This window comes from Anser cygnoides, chromosome 23 (assembly GCF_040182565.1).
Source record: "Anser cygnoides isolate HZ-2024a breed goose chromosome 23, Taihu_goose_T2T_genome, whole genome shotgun sequence".
In the NCBI taxonomy this organism is placed as follows: domain Eukaryota; kingdom Metazoa; phylum Chordata; class Aves; order Anseriformes; family Anatidae; genus Anser; species Anser cygnoides.
Window position 1 is genome coordinate 4,505,493 of NC_089895.1, and position 15,849 is coordinate 4,521,341.

General features: G+C 51.7%; 1 protein-coding gene across 4 annotated transcripts in view; it reads left to right on the top strand.

The window, feature by feature from the left end:
* Positions 1 to 13,612: 13,612 nt before the first annotated feature.
* Positions 13,613 to 15,849, top strand: part of RERE (arginine-glutamic acid dipeptide repeats) — a 232,582-nt gene continuing 230,345 nt past the window's right edge. For all 4 annotated transcript variants that reach the window (XM_048067313.2, XM_048067317.2, XM_066982188.1 and 1 more), the window contains exon 1: positions 13,613 to 13,752. The gene's annotated coding sequence lies outside the window, so the exon portion shown is untranslated. The remainder of the gene's footprint in view (positions 13,753 to 15,849) is intronic.

Here is a 15,849-nt window from a genome sequence, read left to right on the forward strand (position 1 = left end):
ACAGATGGCCATAAACAAAAGGCATATGAGCAAATATTAGTTTTTTTTCCAAAAGCCTTTATTCTGTTCAGGTTGCAGCTCTGCTAGGAAGGGAAGGCGGTAAGCGCAAAGCGGCTCGTTCCTGGTCACTGCTGATGCTCTTGAAGGTGAGGAAAGAAGAACCCCTTGGCCTGGGGACCAGCAGGAGCCATGTTCGGGGTTCTGCCCCCAGCACCGTGGGGTTGCTGTCAGAGCAGCAGCATCTAAAGGGCAGCAGAGGTGTGATGTTAGATGCTTGCCAAGCAGGGAGAAACGAATTATTGCACAATTGAGGGAGGGGTTGTTTAAGCCAATTCCTACTGCTTATGGTTTTTTTCCCCATAATGGCTGCTTTGTGAGAAAAAGATGAATTCCTGATTCACTTCAGTGGCTGTTCTGCTAGTCTTTCGATACCAGGAGATTAAAATATCCACGGCTGGAAATTGGTAGTGTGAGGAGCACAGCAGTGCCCCGCTGTGGCTGTTGCTTGTTTTGCAATGGTTCCTTGCATTGTAAATCGATTTTGTATTTGCTATGGTTTAAAATCAGTAAGCAGGAAATTAAGGCCAGTGATGCTGCAGAGTGTGCTTTAAGATTTTATTAAAATCAAATTTTTCAGTTTTAGACTGAAAAAACCCCCACAAACTTCAAAAGTCCCTATTTAAAAAATACAATGCTGTAACAGAGTAGTGTGAGGACTGAGTCATATCCCTAAATAAATCTGTGCATCAGAGGTTGAGGTGGGATCGTGCCCTGGGAGGAGTGAAGCCACAAGAGAGGCTGTGAGCCACTGGGAGGTGCTGGGGCTGCCTCATGCGAGCGTGAGCAATAGCTGTGAAAGGCTTCAGCACACAGGGCCCTGTTCACGGGGACGCCTGGCTTCTGTGGTCTCCCTTGATGGATGTGTTTGAACTAGAAAGGCTCAGCTGCTGTTGGCATTTCTGAAATACCTCGTCTCATAAAACGACTGGGGAAAGTGCACCACCCAGACTGCCAAACACCCCTCACGGGGGCAGGGAGTTCTCGGTGTCTGTGCTCCAACACGGATCTACAGAGGGAGGAAAATAACAGGTCGTATATGCCGCAGTGTATTTCTGATGCGAGTAGCCCCTGTGCAAAAGGCTAAAGCCCATCTCAGGGACAGTGGCCACGGCCCTCTTCATGCACGGGCATTCAATGGAGTTACGCGGAGCTCCCCTGGCCCAGGCTGTGTTTGTTTGGAGCCAGCACTGTGTTTTGCAGCATCCAAATGGCCCAGCACCCGTCGGGGTGAGGTGAATTCAGCCCCCAGCCGTGGCTTCGGCTCCTCGGCCCCGCAGCCAGCTCAGCAGATGGGGTCTGAAAGCAAATGCAGGCACAGCTGGCTGCTGGAACAAACCTCCCTGCAAAGACAATAACTGGTGCAATGAAACCATTCCTGCTTTGTTGGGCAGCTGGCAACTGCTTCTCCTTATGAGATTTATCTCCTCTGTCAAGCCCTTCTTAAGAAGAGCTTTGCTATAAATACCAAATTTACCAGCCCCAGCTCAGCCCGTGGTAAATGCTTCCTCTCGCACAAATTTGTCCTTTCATGAGGCATTGGCCTAAGCTGGTTGCACTCCGTGCAAATTTGAAACCTGGTGCAGTTTTCACACATAGCTGATCTCTGAATTAGACCTGTTAAATGAATAAACCAGCTAATTACACACAAATCCTATCAAGGGATTTTTCTTCTGTCAAAGAGGCAGGCCTGTAATGTATGCAAAATGGTTTGGAAAGCTTTCTGTAGCAGAACTGTGTCAGGAAGCAAGAGCCACGGTTGGTTTTCACCTGGTGCTTCAGCAAGTGAAGGCTGGATTCTCAACCCACCTTACCTGGGCGGGTAAGGCTGTGTTGACACCTGGAGGTTTTCTTTTAGTAAGCAGAAGAAGGGCAGGAAGGAGCTGGAAAGCAGATCACCGGCCGCTCTAAGGTGACAAAGCCCTGCCTGGCTGTGACACGGGGACGTGCACCAGCAGGGGCTGGCACCAGGACCGGTGTCCTGGTGTGCGGTTACAAACTGGGGGGAGAAAGAGGGGGAGTTCACCGAGCTGGAGTCCTCTCTACGGGTGAATAGGTTGGTCCCAGCTCTGACAAAAAAGCTTTCTGTTAGCAAAGCCCAGGTAATAATAATTCATTATCATTCACACCTTGTTGTCGGTGTGTGACGGAGAGCTGCCATGGGTACAGTTACAGACATAGTGTGTCTTACAAAAATTGCACATAAAATGGCAAGGTTAGAAGAAAATCAGTCGGGTTCTGAAGCCAGAAGCTGTTCAGTCAGATGCTGTCGGGTTGTACGTGCCTGCCTGCACCAGCGATACTGCCCCACGGTGTCGGGCTGTGCTCACCCCGTCCCATCAAACCAGAGCTATGTAAAGCTTTCAAGTGAAATCACAGAGAGTATTTGGGCCAGATCAGCGAGGTGCTTCCAGCTGCAGACAATTCAGGCTCCACCTAATGAGGCTGCAGTGTTGAAAGGAGTTCCTCGCAAAGGAAGAAAGGAGACTGGAATAGGTAAGTGCCGAAACGCGGGGCCCTGGTTTGTAGATAAGAATGTAAAGTGCGTTAGAGGAACGGGAACGATCAGTAATTTCGTGCGTGTGTTTGGAGTGAGGGGAATAAGCGAACAGGGAACACGATTTGATTGCAGAAAATCAAAACCTAAACCCGCGGCGCTGGAGAGGCGGAGAGCTGTGTCTGCTCCTTAATCAGGGCTCGAGTCCTGCTGCACGGCTCCTCACCTCTCTGCGCTGTCCCCACGGAGCTGCTGCTCGAAAGGCTGTGCTTTATACCGGAGTGCAAATGTAGCACAGCCAGTGTCTTTATTACTGTAATAATTTGCAGGGCTGGCACTCTTTGGAGTAGAAGGAGGTGTCAGCTTAGCAAACATGGATTGGGAGGCTATTCTGAGAATAGCAGGCAGCCTTAAAAGCAGAGCTGAAGCGAGAAGCAGGCAGAGGAGATGACTGATGAGCAGAGAGGAGAGGCAGGTGGCACTTCGGGGAGCTATTCAGGTAACAGGATACATAATGGAGTGATGCAAAGGACTGGAGAGGGAGAGCTCTCCCATTACCCGCTGGCTCTATTTCCAGGTTCCTGGAGGTAGCTGCTTGGCCCTGTAGCCCAGCCCGCTCTTAGCGTTCGTTTCCCACCAATATCTTGACTTTTGGCTCTTGTACTGGCCCCATCTCAAAGAGCTCCTTTGGGCAGGAGGGAACGGTGCCATCCTGCTCTAATTGTCGAGAGGCCAAACGCGTTAAGGGTTGGCTTTCTCCCTAGACATCAGCCCCTCTAGGGAGCCAGCACAACACTCAGAAATAGAAGCTGTTAGAGCCAGGCATGGCTTCTGCTCCTCTGGTTACTGAGTTTCCAGTTTTGTGGCGTCAGAACGGGGCCCTAACTGCCAGCTGCAGCACCAGCGTCAGGCCCAGCAGCGCTGCTGTAACCTTCCTGCTCCTGCTCGGCATCTAAATTCATCCAGCAATCACGGCGTCGCTTCTGGTGCGGCTGCTGCTGGGTGCTGACTGCCCGACCCCCTGCCTGGTGGGGACAGCAGGGGATGTCACTGGCTTTACGCATGTCCATGACACACAAAATCTCAGAATATGGAAGGGACGCACAAGGCTCATCGAGTCCAACTCCTGCGTCCCTAAAGCACCAGCCAAAAAATCAGACCATGTATCTGAGAGCGTTGTACAAAGGCTTCTTGAACTCTGGCAGGCTCGGTGCTGTGCCCACCGCCCTGGGGAGCCAGTTCTGGTGCCCGACCACCCCCTGGGTGAGGAACCGTTCCCTAACACCCGGCCCGACCCTCCCCTGTCGCAGCTTCAAGCATTTCCTCGGGGCCCAAGGACACGGTGCTGGCCGGGGTGATGCTCTGGATTGCTCAGTGCCCCTGCTTCATCCCAGTCACTTTTACTCCCCAGTTTTTGTGCCATTCCAAAATGTCAGAGAGATTTTCCTCCCAGACAATTGATTTTAAAAAGAAACAAAACTGCAATTGAGCAGCACATCGATCTCGCTCCCTGCAGGAGCTGCTTGGCTCAGTGAAATCCTGAGACTCACTCTGATTTTACCACCTCTAGCATGGGTGAATGTGGTTTTTTTGTTGTTGTTGTTTGTTTTTTTTTGCCTCCTGCTTGCACCTGGCAGGCCCTCACGCAATGCTGTCCCTGTCTCGTCCTGTACACCCAGCTGCAGCCCGAGCATCCCGGGGGAGCCTGTGGCAAGCGCTGCCTGTGCCGTGCCCTCCGGTGTCCCCATTAAGGGACCTCGGCCAGCCCTGCCACGTCTTTGTGGCTGCATGCAGGAGCTGCAGGAGCTCGCAGACACAGAGATGTGTGTCAGCAGCCACGGAGACGCGTGTCAGCGTCCTCGCCAGCCGGCGGCTGTGGGAGAAGCCCCGCTGCAGCGCGAAGGAGCAGCAGGAGCAGGTGATGGGAGCACAGCGGCCACTTTTTCCCCATCAGGAGGGTGTTCGGCTCGCCCTGCACACCGGTCAGGCTTCCCCAGGGCGGCTGGTGGATGCGGGGAGAGGATCCCAGCGGGCGGCCGGCCAGCCCTGCCTGCCCTGCAGCGGCAGCTCGGGCTGCAGCCTCGTGCTCCCTTTCACGGCGGGGTTTAAAGAACCGTGCCAGGCACCGGCTCGGTCCCACCGCTCCCTCCGAAGCGTTCGTCACTGCTCTCTTTGTATCGCTGGGCAGAATGATTTCCTTGTGGAGGCGAGCTGGGGGCGGCTGCGAGAACAAAATGCGAGGAGCCTTCCCGCCCGCGCTCCTCTCTGAGCAGGTGGGGACCGCAAGGCAGGAAAGCACCAGGTCCTGGTCACCTCCTCGTGCCGGCCTCATTTTTGTAGCGCCTGTGGGGAAAATCTCCTGCCTCTAATACAATGCACAGGTTCAGCTCTGTCTAGAAACGCGTTTAACCATCCGGGTTGGCATTTACAGGCTGAAGGTACGGGGGAGAAAACGAGACAGCCCTCGTTACACCCCAGCCACCCAAAGAGGCCGGGGAGTCCCACAGTGGGGGTGCAGCCCGCCCGCTGACAGCAGCCGCGGGAGCACCCGGGCTGGTGCCTTTCATGAGAAGACGAGGGCTCTGCGTGGTGTCTCTGCCCCACGAGGGCCGTGTCCCCTCATGTCACCCCGTGTCACCCCGTGCTGCCCAGAGAGGGGCTTTTGGGGAGCAAAGGGCTCCTTCCCTGCCTGCTGCTGCCCTTTGGGTGGCTCAGCTCCTGCCGGCAGCGGAGGATGGCAGAGCTCCTCTCTGCCCACCTGGAACTGGTTACGAACTTGGCAAAAACGCTTTGAGCTCGAAATATTAGTTCCGTGCTGGTGTGTTTTGTTTCAGCCTTTAGAGAACAAAACGCTTGCCCTAACTTGGTTTGCTTTGAAGGGATGTTGCTTTTGAAAACTCCTTAATAAAGCTTTCAAAACAAACTAACAAGGAAACCAAACACTTCCTGCCAGACAAAACATTTTCTTTGCTGATGTTCCACATTGCTGCATGTCTTGGTTTCAGGGTGACCCAGCACAAGACGTGCATGGGCAGAGGGACAGGAACGGGGATTTTGTGTGCATTTAACTGCAGCACGGGAGTTGCCTGACGCCCTCAGCCCACAAAACCCACTCACGCCCCTGTTGTTGGGTCTCTTTTCCATAGCGTGTGTTTTATGACGGGTTTTAAGCCTACAGCTCATCCAAACCCACCAGCTGACTCCTGCTTTGCTTACAACACGCCCGTGAACAGCGTCGCTCAGCGAGGCACCGAGGTCCTGCAGCAGCTAAATTACTCAAAGCAAAGGGCACGGAGAACTTCGTACGTCCAGGTGCCGATGTGCCTCGGCTGCTGGCTGTGGGCATCATCCGTGTCTCGTTGTACGTGCGTGTCCTATCTCCCTGAAATTTTGCAGAAGGGTCTTGAATAATATATATCGCATTAGGCAGGCGCTGAAAGATGAGGACTGACGCTGCTTATTCAGCTAGCTATGCGGGTATTAGACCGAGATGCAGCTGAGACATTTGTGTTGCCTTTCTCTTCCTTCTCACTGTGACCAGAGTCCTGGCGGTGTCTGAGGCGGTGCCTGGAGGATGTGCACATGCAGCCCTGCCTTGGTCCTGCACAATGTGCTGGGGATTTTTGTGTCAGAAGCCTACTGCACACGGGGCAAGGTTGGCATTGTTGTGAGTTTTTGTGCAAAACCAAACAGATACCAAACAAAAAGCAATATATGCCAAAGCTCCCAAGCCAGTGCCTTGGTGGGTAGGTGACAAATCCTGCTCACTGAGCAGAGCCTCTTGTGGAGGCAGGTTCCAGGCTGCGCTCCTGCCTCCACGCTATTTTAGTTTTTATTTGTCTCATTGTTGCGGGTCTGCGAACACCAGCTGGGGAAGAAAAGCTCCTAGGCTGCAAAGCCTGGTGCCTTTTGCTGCAGTTCCTCAGCTAAGTCCTTGCCTGGGGGGTTTGTGCTTTGCTGTCAGGTTCTGCTCCTGTCTGCTGCAATAAGCAGTGACTGGAAGATGCACGTGGTGGCTTCTCTACGGGCTATAAAGCCACTGGCAGTGAGAACAGCTGAATTTGGGGCTAAAAAGTGCACTGTCGCATCAAAACCCAGAGAGCAGGTGGTGCGAGGTACCTGCAGCCTGAACCCATCTCCAGCCTGAGCAGGAGAGGTGCCTGTCCACAGGAAGGCGGCTTCTTTATTAATTAACAAAACCTGGCAGCCTCTTGTCCGGTGGCATGGGGTAAAGGTGGGTGTTGAGAGCAGGGCTGCGGTCCCACGTGGGTGCTGATCCTCGTGGACCTGTGCTGGGACCTCGGGTTTGTCACCTCTCCATCGCTCACCTGTCCCGGGTGGGCACCACGGAGCAGTGAGCCGGGGCAGGATTCGTTCCTCCATTTTCTGCAGCGCTTTGAAGACATCGAACGCTGAGGGGAAAAGGGGGTGGAAGCAGGAACGGTGCTTGAAATGGAAATTTTCCCTTTTCCGTCACTATTTTTTTTTCTCTGCCTTTAGAAAAGCACATTGAAACGTGCCATCAAAGGTAACGGCCCCGCAACGCCAGGGAAGGAGCAGCCACAACGGGGAGGCGAGAGCCGGAGCCTCCTCCTGGAGGAGCGCGTCTGCAGAGGGAAGGGCGAAAATGCAAATCTGAAATCAATCCATCTCCCTCTGCCTCGCACGCTTTGGCCATCTATAACAGTTTAAAGTGAAGTCAGTGGCTGAGGACAAGAAGGGAAGCTTGTAAATCCATTTACTACTTTCTGCACTGAAGGAGAAGCAGCGAATTTATAGTGGAAACGCAGGGAGGGCACGGATGAGGTGTTCCACATCAGCGGTAGAGGATGGCTCAAAAATATCGGAGCAAACCTTTGAACAAACAGAAAGCCTCGGGATGCGGAGGCATCGAGCAGCTTTGTGGGCCCTTCCTCCCTCCCTGCCCTGGCTCTGAGGGTTTTTTTAGAGGCACAGAGGTGTCTGCACCACGGCTCCCCGGGGTTCCCCCTTTGCCTGTGGTCCCGTTGTGCTGACCTTGTGCCAAACGGGCACTTTCCTGGTGGAAAGAAGAGGGCGAGCATGCCTCTGTCCTTCCTGCCTGGGGCTGGAGAAGTGGATCTAAACATGCCCAAGCCTGATTTGTGGATCCTTTTTTGTGGATCCTATTTAGGATCCTTTTTGCAGCATTCTGCTTGAAAGGACCGCTTCCAGGGCGGGATGCTATTTAAAAGCTCTTTGGCGTGAAGAGTAAGTTTGTTATATTTCCTTTATTTACCAGGTTTTGTAAAAGCAGTAAATCATGGAACAGATTGCCCTGTAACTGTCCCCAGGTGTAAGGAGGACACAGCAACAAGCCCCGAGGGGCGACGCGATTAATCCCGCTCCGGAGGAAAGGCTGCCATTAGTCATCCGCAGCTCCGGCACCGGTGACTTTCAAGGTGTACAAATCTCTCGTTAGATACATCCCATGTTCTGCAGATGGCCATTTTGTCTTCTCGCTGCATGCACTGGAACATGCCCAAGTGTACAAAAATGAGAGGAGAGATTGTTAGGGCTGAATTTTTTTTTTGTTCGTTTTCAATGGGATTTTTTCCCCTTTGCATGGCGCACATCCTGGGCTTTGATAAATGAGTCTCACCAGACACTGTGGTAAGCCAACCTCTGCTAATATTCATTATGCAGAACCCACCAGGAAATGGTCTGAGTCAGGGAAATGGAAAAGCTTTAACAGATAAAAAGAAATATATATATATATTTTGTTCCCCGAGGAAACTAATTTATAACACTTAACATTTCTGGGATGTTTCAGAATATTTAAAACCAGGCGTTTCAGAGCCGTGTGTGCTATCAACGCTTCCAAAACTTCACAGCAAAGACACAGCGACTGAGCCACGTGCAGAGATACAGACAGGGTGCTTTTCGTGGATCACAGGAGAGGTGTTCAGGGGAGGCTTTGGAGCCCGGTGTTAAAGAATCGGAAGGAAGCCGCCAAGGTGGATGCAGGCTGGGAACGTGCTGCGTGCCACCGCGGCCGTGATCTGCGGGGGGAACGATTTGCTCCTGTGATAACGGACTGGCAGCTTCCTTCTCTTCCAGCGTCCCTGAAGGCACCAAGAGCATCCTCCCCGTGGTCCCCAGCGGCGTGTGGCCACTCGCTTCTCCAGCCCTTCCGAACGCATCCCCTGGCTCAGGCATCCGTGCGGGTAGAGGCCCTTAGGAAACAGACCTGGGTTGGCCAGCAAGGAGTTGTGCGGAGCGCCGGCTTCAAAGGCACGCGAGGAGAGCTCAGTGGGAAGCACGGAGTTGGAGTGGTTTGTTTTCAACTCTTTATTTTTCTAACAGGCAAATATTTTGGAAACACTTTGTCAGTTGTTACAGTAGTAAGTGCTCCAACAAAGGCCGCGCAGGACACAGACCCCGATTCAGCAGTTCATCCATATTCAGCGGGTTTTTTTTTTCTGAATTGGAGCTATAGTTCCTGCCCCAAAGAGCTTGTACCCAGGGGACAGAAGATAGCTGGCACGGGCTGCGCACATATTGCTCCCTCCCACAAACAACTGCAAACTCTGACAGTCACAACCCATTTCTGTAAAGTTTTATCAGATTAATGAATAAAATGATTCTTTTTAACAGATGTTGTCGAGCTGCTGGAATTTTATGTGTGTTCAAACGTGTGGGAATGTGCTCAGATTGATTTAAATCTCATTTACTTTGCTTCTGCTTTCATTGCAACCCATGCAGGCAGTTTTAAGTAGAGGTGACTGCTTGGAAGGGGTTCCCACCCATCCACCCTTCGAGCACTACGAGGCTTCCTAAAAGTTCTCTGCTAATATAAATGAAAATGGGATCTGAAATTCCTGAGATTTCTACAGTAAACAAAACAAAACAGAAAAAGCCCCAAAACAAATAGTTTTCATTTAAAGGGCAGGTTTTCAGATATTACAAAAGGGAAAGAAAGAATCTAATCCTGTTTTGCGAGTGGAGTTAGGTCATCTGTGAAAGCCTCTCAGAATATTATCTTCCAAGCTAATCGCTGTATTGACATTTGCCTGTTTCATTAGAGCTGGGTTTTTACTGCATTGCTGAGGTTAGAACCTGACTCATCTGTCATGGTCAAGGACTGGTTTGTAATTTCATGACTGTGGAATAAAAAAAAAATCTCCTCCTCTCTCGCTTGTTTTAACTGGCTGGGTTGAAAGGGTGGTGACAGATTTCTCAGGATTGGTATTTTTTTGACTCGATTGTTCCTAGTCAGAGTTTTTTTTTCTCATAGATTTTTGTTTCATTCAGTTGGCAAATAGTTTTTTTTTTTTTTTAAAAAAGAGCCACGTTAGAACACACATGTAAAGAGATACTTTTAAAAAGTTAAATATATCACATATAACAGACGCAAGACTAACAAAGGGAGAAGGAAAGAAATGTTATCTAAACCTGCAAGGAAAAAACAATCCAGGCCAGAACTAAGTCAATTATCCATGTAATAAACCTCTGTGGCTACTGACTGAACAGATAAGTTCAGACTCTCTGTAATACGCTGACAGTAAACTTTGCAGCAAAAGGGAAGTGTCAGAAAAGTTTTATGCACACGCAGGAAACAGATCAGCATCTGAAAGGAGACAAAAGTGTCTGTGGAATCCTCCTTTACCCAGAGTAAGAGTTCTTCTTGCATCACCCTAATAAATCCAGAAATGCTTCGCATCATTATTATGTAAATGTATTTATTCCCTCCCAGAGTGTTTCTAAGGTTTGCTGGCTGCACTACAGATACTTCTCTCCACCCACATGAATGTTATCTGGATTTGGCAGCAAAGTTGTCATGAAACACTTTAACTCTTCACGCATTGATGACCTATTTTGTCTGAAAGTGATTTTCCTTTTGCATCAGTGCCTGCTTTCTGCCCCTTTGCGAAGAGGTATTTTGCCACTGGCTCTTTTTTATTTTTCTTTCCTAATGAAGAAGATGTTTGTTTAGGATCATGGAAAAGTAACAGACAAAGCAGAGCATGTTTTTTTCCATAACATAAGACTGACAATGCTAAACATCTGTAGTTTCCACCGTGCCTTTGCCTCAGTAGAAGCCGAAGGCACGACCGGCGGAGCACGACTCCGCATTGAGAGGCCCGAAGGGGAGCTGGCAGGATGGATTGGGACAGGTCTGTGGGAGCGTGGAAGATGGGAAAGCAGCAGATGAGGAAGGAGCAACACTATTTATTTTCTGCCAACCCCAAGGCACACTGCAGCCTTCTCCTGGCACACCTAGAAGCGTGCTTTTGGCTAAATGACCTCCACAACGCGGCGGCTGCGTGGATGGATCCCTGTGTGTGCAGCGGGGACACGCGGCCCTGCCATTGTTTTGGGAATAGCGATGGGGCTGTGGTGTGACCCTGCCTGTGGCCAAGACAGAAACATTTCCAGTTGGCTGCAGAAGCAGTGTTTCGCATCCAGAGTACTCAGCAGAAATGTTGCTGCATCAGATCTTTGGAAATGTCCAGGGGTAAGGAACAGGATTTTGAGGATTAACGTTTTCTGTGTAGGTACCTTCTGTAGCACGTTGGAATTTAAGTCTCTTTGTGGATTTAGCCAATTAACCTTCCTCTGCGTCAGCACTCCTGTACCTCCCAGGAAGGCTGGGGGACAGACACATGAAACATCACAAGGATGTCAGAAAATGCCTTGCTAAAGACCTGCTAGGATCTCACGTAGACAATCCATATGTATATAAAATATTTTACTTGTAGAACATGCCCAGTCATTTCACCATCCCTCTCCCTCCAGCAGGATGTGAACCGTGAATGTCTGCAGTCCCCAGATAGGGGGACAATGATCTCTCGCTGCAGCTTTTGGGTCTTCCTTGATCTCCCCTGTGTTGACTCAACCTCATGCTACTTTAGCTGGTAGAAGATTACAGGACAAGGTCTGTGGCTTTGTTTATTATTGTCCACAGGGAGGGCTGCCTCTCTGCCAAAGAAAACGCTTCAAGTGCTATTCCTGCAACAATCCTATGGTTAAGAAGCAAACTTATAATTGGATCACTTGTGCGTGGTATGAGGATGTGGGGCTGCCTGCTGTCACTGGCTGTGAGTAATCACCTGCTTCTGCACTTCAGCCGGCTGTGCAGATTTCAGGAGGTACATAGATGTTAGTTACGCGGCGTAAGAGGAAATCCCCCACAAATGGACTTGTTCTTTGTTAATGACAAAATACAGCATCAAAACGTCGCGAATAAATGCTTCTAATGCTCGTGGGGTGACGTGGAGGTTAGCGGAAGGGGAGAGGGAGAGACAGAGGGGGGCTGCTGTGGAGAATTTTTGCCATCACAGGGATGGAGACTGGAGAAAGCTGAAGGCACGCCCGCGTTGTGGCAATTTGTACAGTTTTTAAGGCATACGTCCAGAGACCGAGGAACGTGAAATTGTAATTAGCAGAGAAAATAGGAGAGATGGAATCAGACTCTATCAAGGACAGCTAAAGTATAGCCTCCAAAATGGCTGTGTCAGACATTTAACTGATGTGCATTTTTAGACGCTTATCTAAATTAGTTATTAGAACACAATCAACTCTGTGTCTCAACCTCTGGTGATAATGTCCCTGAAGTTATGCTAGGGATAAATTTGTCCTGCATGCTCAGGGTAAAGAACTAAATTCCTCTGATGTGCAGACCTCAAATCTCCTTGTGTGTGCCTTTCTCTTCAGTGAAAACAGTTCCCACTTCCCTCTGCTAAAGGCAATAATGTTAACAGCCTCAAATGTATCTCCTGCGATACCGCTGGAATCAGCCATGAAGGCAGTTTATAGAGACAGCAAACAGTTGGGGTTACACAAGTGTAATTGAGGGCAAAATCTGTCCTGACAGATCCTAGTGCTTTTTCAAAAAGGAGATGTAATTCCACACGAAATTTCTCAGATCCCCAGGAAGAATGTGTGACTTTCTTTACGGCCATGTGATTTATTTTGCTGGCCCGTGTTCTGCAGATGAAAGCTAAGGTTAAGGTTAAATAACAAGTTTGCTCTATTTATGGCGCAGGTACCTCCGTGCTATCTTTCGTAACTGCGTGATAGCTCAGGGCTGAAGGAGCTTGAAAAGCTCCTAAGTGACCCAGCGCTTTATTAATTGCCACCCAGTAATTGGGAATTCTGCTGTTGTGACAACATCCTCACCGCACCGAGCGATAAGCAGCAGCCTCAGCTTTTTATCTAGCCTTGCACTTACACATAATCCCAACTTTCTGCGCCAGCCCAGCGGCTCGACGTGAGCACCGTGGCCTGAGAGCTCTGAGGTGCCCGAGCCTCGGCGCAGACAAAGGCACAGCTGTAAAATTTTGCTCCGCGTCGCTTTAGCGCCTGCTGAGGAGACTCGAAAAGCGTTTATGTGGTGACGCTGATACACGTTTATTTATTGATGAGAACAAAACGCGGCGGAGGGGCTGTGGGAGGGCACCGTGGCCTGGGTGGCTGGGGGGCTCCGGGGGGGGGGGGGGGGTGGATTCAGAACGGGTGGGGGGCTCCAGGGTGGCTTGGGGGGGCTCCAGGACGGGTGGGGGGACGGAGGATGGGTAGGGACTCCCCCAAATCCTCTGCCCACCGCTGCCCCCCGAGGGGACACCCAATGGCAGCTCCCCCGTGGCATCATCTGGAGCCACCCCCGGGGCTGCTGCGGCGGGGCCGGGCCCCACACACCCCAGAGGGGCAGGAGAGAGCCCCCCCCAGGGCCGGGGGTCGCAGCGGGGCGCCCCGGGGCCGGGCGCTTTTTGTGCCAACCCCCCCGCCTCAGGCGGGCCGGGCCTTGCCCAGCCCTGCCCGTCCCCCCCGCTCCGCCTTCCCCTTCTTCTTTTAAATCACTTCCATCCGCTCCTCCCATTGGTCCCGGCCTCCTGCCGGGTCACGGGGCGCGGCTCCTCCTCCAATCGGCGCGCCGGATACTGGCAGGCGGCGGCTCCGGCCTGGCTGCGTTGCTGGGTGCCCGCTCGCTGCGTGCTCCGTGTGTGTGTGTGTGTGTGTGAGGGCAGGGAGGAGGCAGCGCCCGGCCGCTGCGCCCCACAGCCCCCGGCCCCGCTCCTTCCCCTCCCCGCCGCCGCCGCCGCCATGCCCCTGGGCCGCCGCTGAGGCACCGCGAGGGGATCTCCGCCGCCAGGCAGCCCGAGGGGAGCCGCTCCCCGCCGCCGCTTTGTCCCGGCTGCGAGAACGGAGCCGCCGCGGATGCTGTGAGCGCCGCCGAGGTACGGGGGGGAGCCCGGGGGAATGAGGGGGAGGGGGGGAGGCCCTTTCCGCCCTGCCTGGCCGCGATATGTCGCGACGAGCCGACAGGGGAGCCCCCCGGGGAGCGGGGGGGGGGAGCGGTGGGATGGTGGGGCTGTAAAGCCGGGGGTTGTGTGTGGGGGGAGAGGCTCCGCTCGGCCGCTTTTTGCCCTTATTTTAATTATTATTTGCTCTCCGTCCGCACGCCGAGCCCGTATTTTGGTTTGCCAGCGAGTGGAGGAAGGGCGCTGAGAGAGCTGTGGCTGGAGAAGGAGGGCAGGGAGCGCTGAGCCCGCCCGGGTACACAAAGGAAACTGCCTCGGGGGGTAGGTGCGGAGCCACGGAGCGGGGGCACCGCGCACCCCGACCCCGTCACGACATCCCCAGTGCCGCGGGGAAGCCTTTTCTTCCCTTTATTTTTATTTTTATTGATTTTTTTTTCGTTTCTCAAGCGCGAAAGGAGACGCTCGCGATCGGAGAAGTGGTGGGAGGCAGGCAGCGGTCGAGGTGTCGCCGCCGAAACTGGCTGCTCAAGAAATCGCTGGGAAGAAAACAATGTGATTCATTGTTGGAGCGCCTTTCCCCTCAGACTTATTTTCGCACGCTGGCTGCAGTTATTTTTGATTTACTGACTTCTTATGCGGAGTTTTTCCTGGAAGCGGCGATGTTCTTGGGGGCGAGGAGCTCGGAATATTTTTATGCAGTCAGCGGGCTAAGGTCTGAGGTCTGTTTACTCCTGAGTTTCACTGACCAGTTACTGAAAGCAACGGTGTTATTTTGCGTGCGCAGGGGTGTAACTGAAACGAGAAGCCTCATCCAGCAGTCCTTAATGCTATAATTCGGTAAGAATGATGGCTCTCTCGGAACAAACCTGAAGTGACACAATTCCCGTAGCATGCCCCCTCTTAAATGCAAATTTTTAACCAGATAAAAACAAACGTTGTGTCAAAAGGAGTACGGATTGTAAAAGGCGTATGCCAAATATTCAGATTAATGGGTGATGTATGGTGGTTTTTGTAGCCCTAGTATTACCAGGCAAACATTTGTTTTGTGTACGCTGCTCCCTTAGAACTGAGAAATCCATGGTGGCTGCGAGGGGTGGCAGCATCTCTGTGATAATAAAAGCACTTCTGGTAAACGCATCTTATCTTGCCTTTCCTCCCTGAGCTCGTCCTGTAAAATTAGGAACCGGGGCTGGATTCGGTGGCCTGGTTTGGATGAGTGGCGATTGGGGAGATTTGTCTGGTTGGTTGGTGAGGTCTGGAGGGGAGAGAGGGAGGTGGATGCACACAATGCCCAGGCTTGCGAGCTCATTGTTCTTGCCGTATACTCTGCTGTGTTTGGGACTCTGCTCTCACGCAAACACTATCTCTTTTTCCTTGGGCAGTGAAAGGCAGGGAACGGGAGGCATTTTCTACCTTTCCTCCTTCTCCGGAGTGGCCTTTTGGTAACCTCGTGGAAAGCCAAAATAGTAAATTAGAAGCTAAAGGATGCCAAAACGTTCTGTACGTTCTTCCCTCCTCCCCTCCCAGCGCTGGCTCGGCTTCTTTCTCTGTAAGTGAATGTATAAAGAAAGAGGGAGCACATGAGGTGAGACTCTGAAGCACACTCTTTTGAACCCCTCTCAACTTTCTTTCATGTTCTGCCTTCTCCCCCCACCCCCGGTGAAAAGCCTAGCTAGCCTGCAATAAAAATCCTTCCTCATGAGGTCTGTGTGTTGGCTTTGGGATGTTTGGTCTGGGGGCACGTGTAAAGGGAGACCGCTGCCAAGGGAGAAGGCTTTAGAGAAATGCGTTGGGATGATGAAAGTAAAAGGAAGCGTACAGAGCCTGGAAGGTGATTTCAGTGTAGACATAGTTTCCTTTCTTGATGATCATTTAATGACTTTTGTTTTTACAGCAGCATCTGTAAAAACAAAAACAATTACGGTGTGTACTGAAGCTGTGAAAAGCGACTGCTGCGCGAGGGCTTGAGCTGCTCCACAGATCATGTTATCAAGCCTCATGTAAAGCCTCCCCCGGCTTCCCGATAACTTTAACTGGCTGATGATATCGAGGTATGCAGAAGAGGGAAAGAAA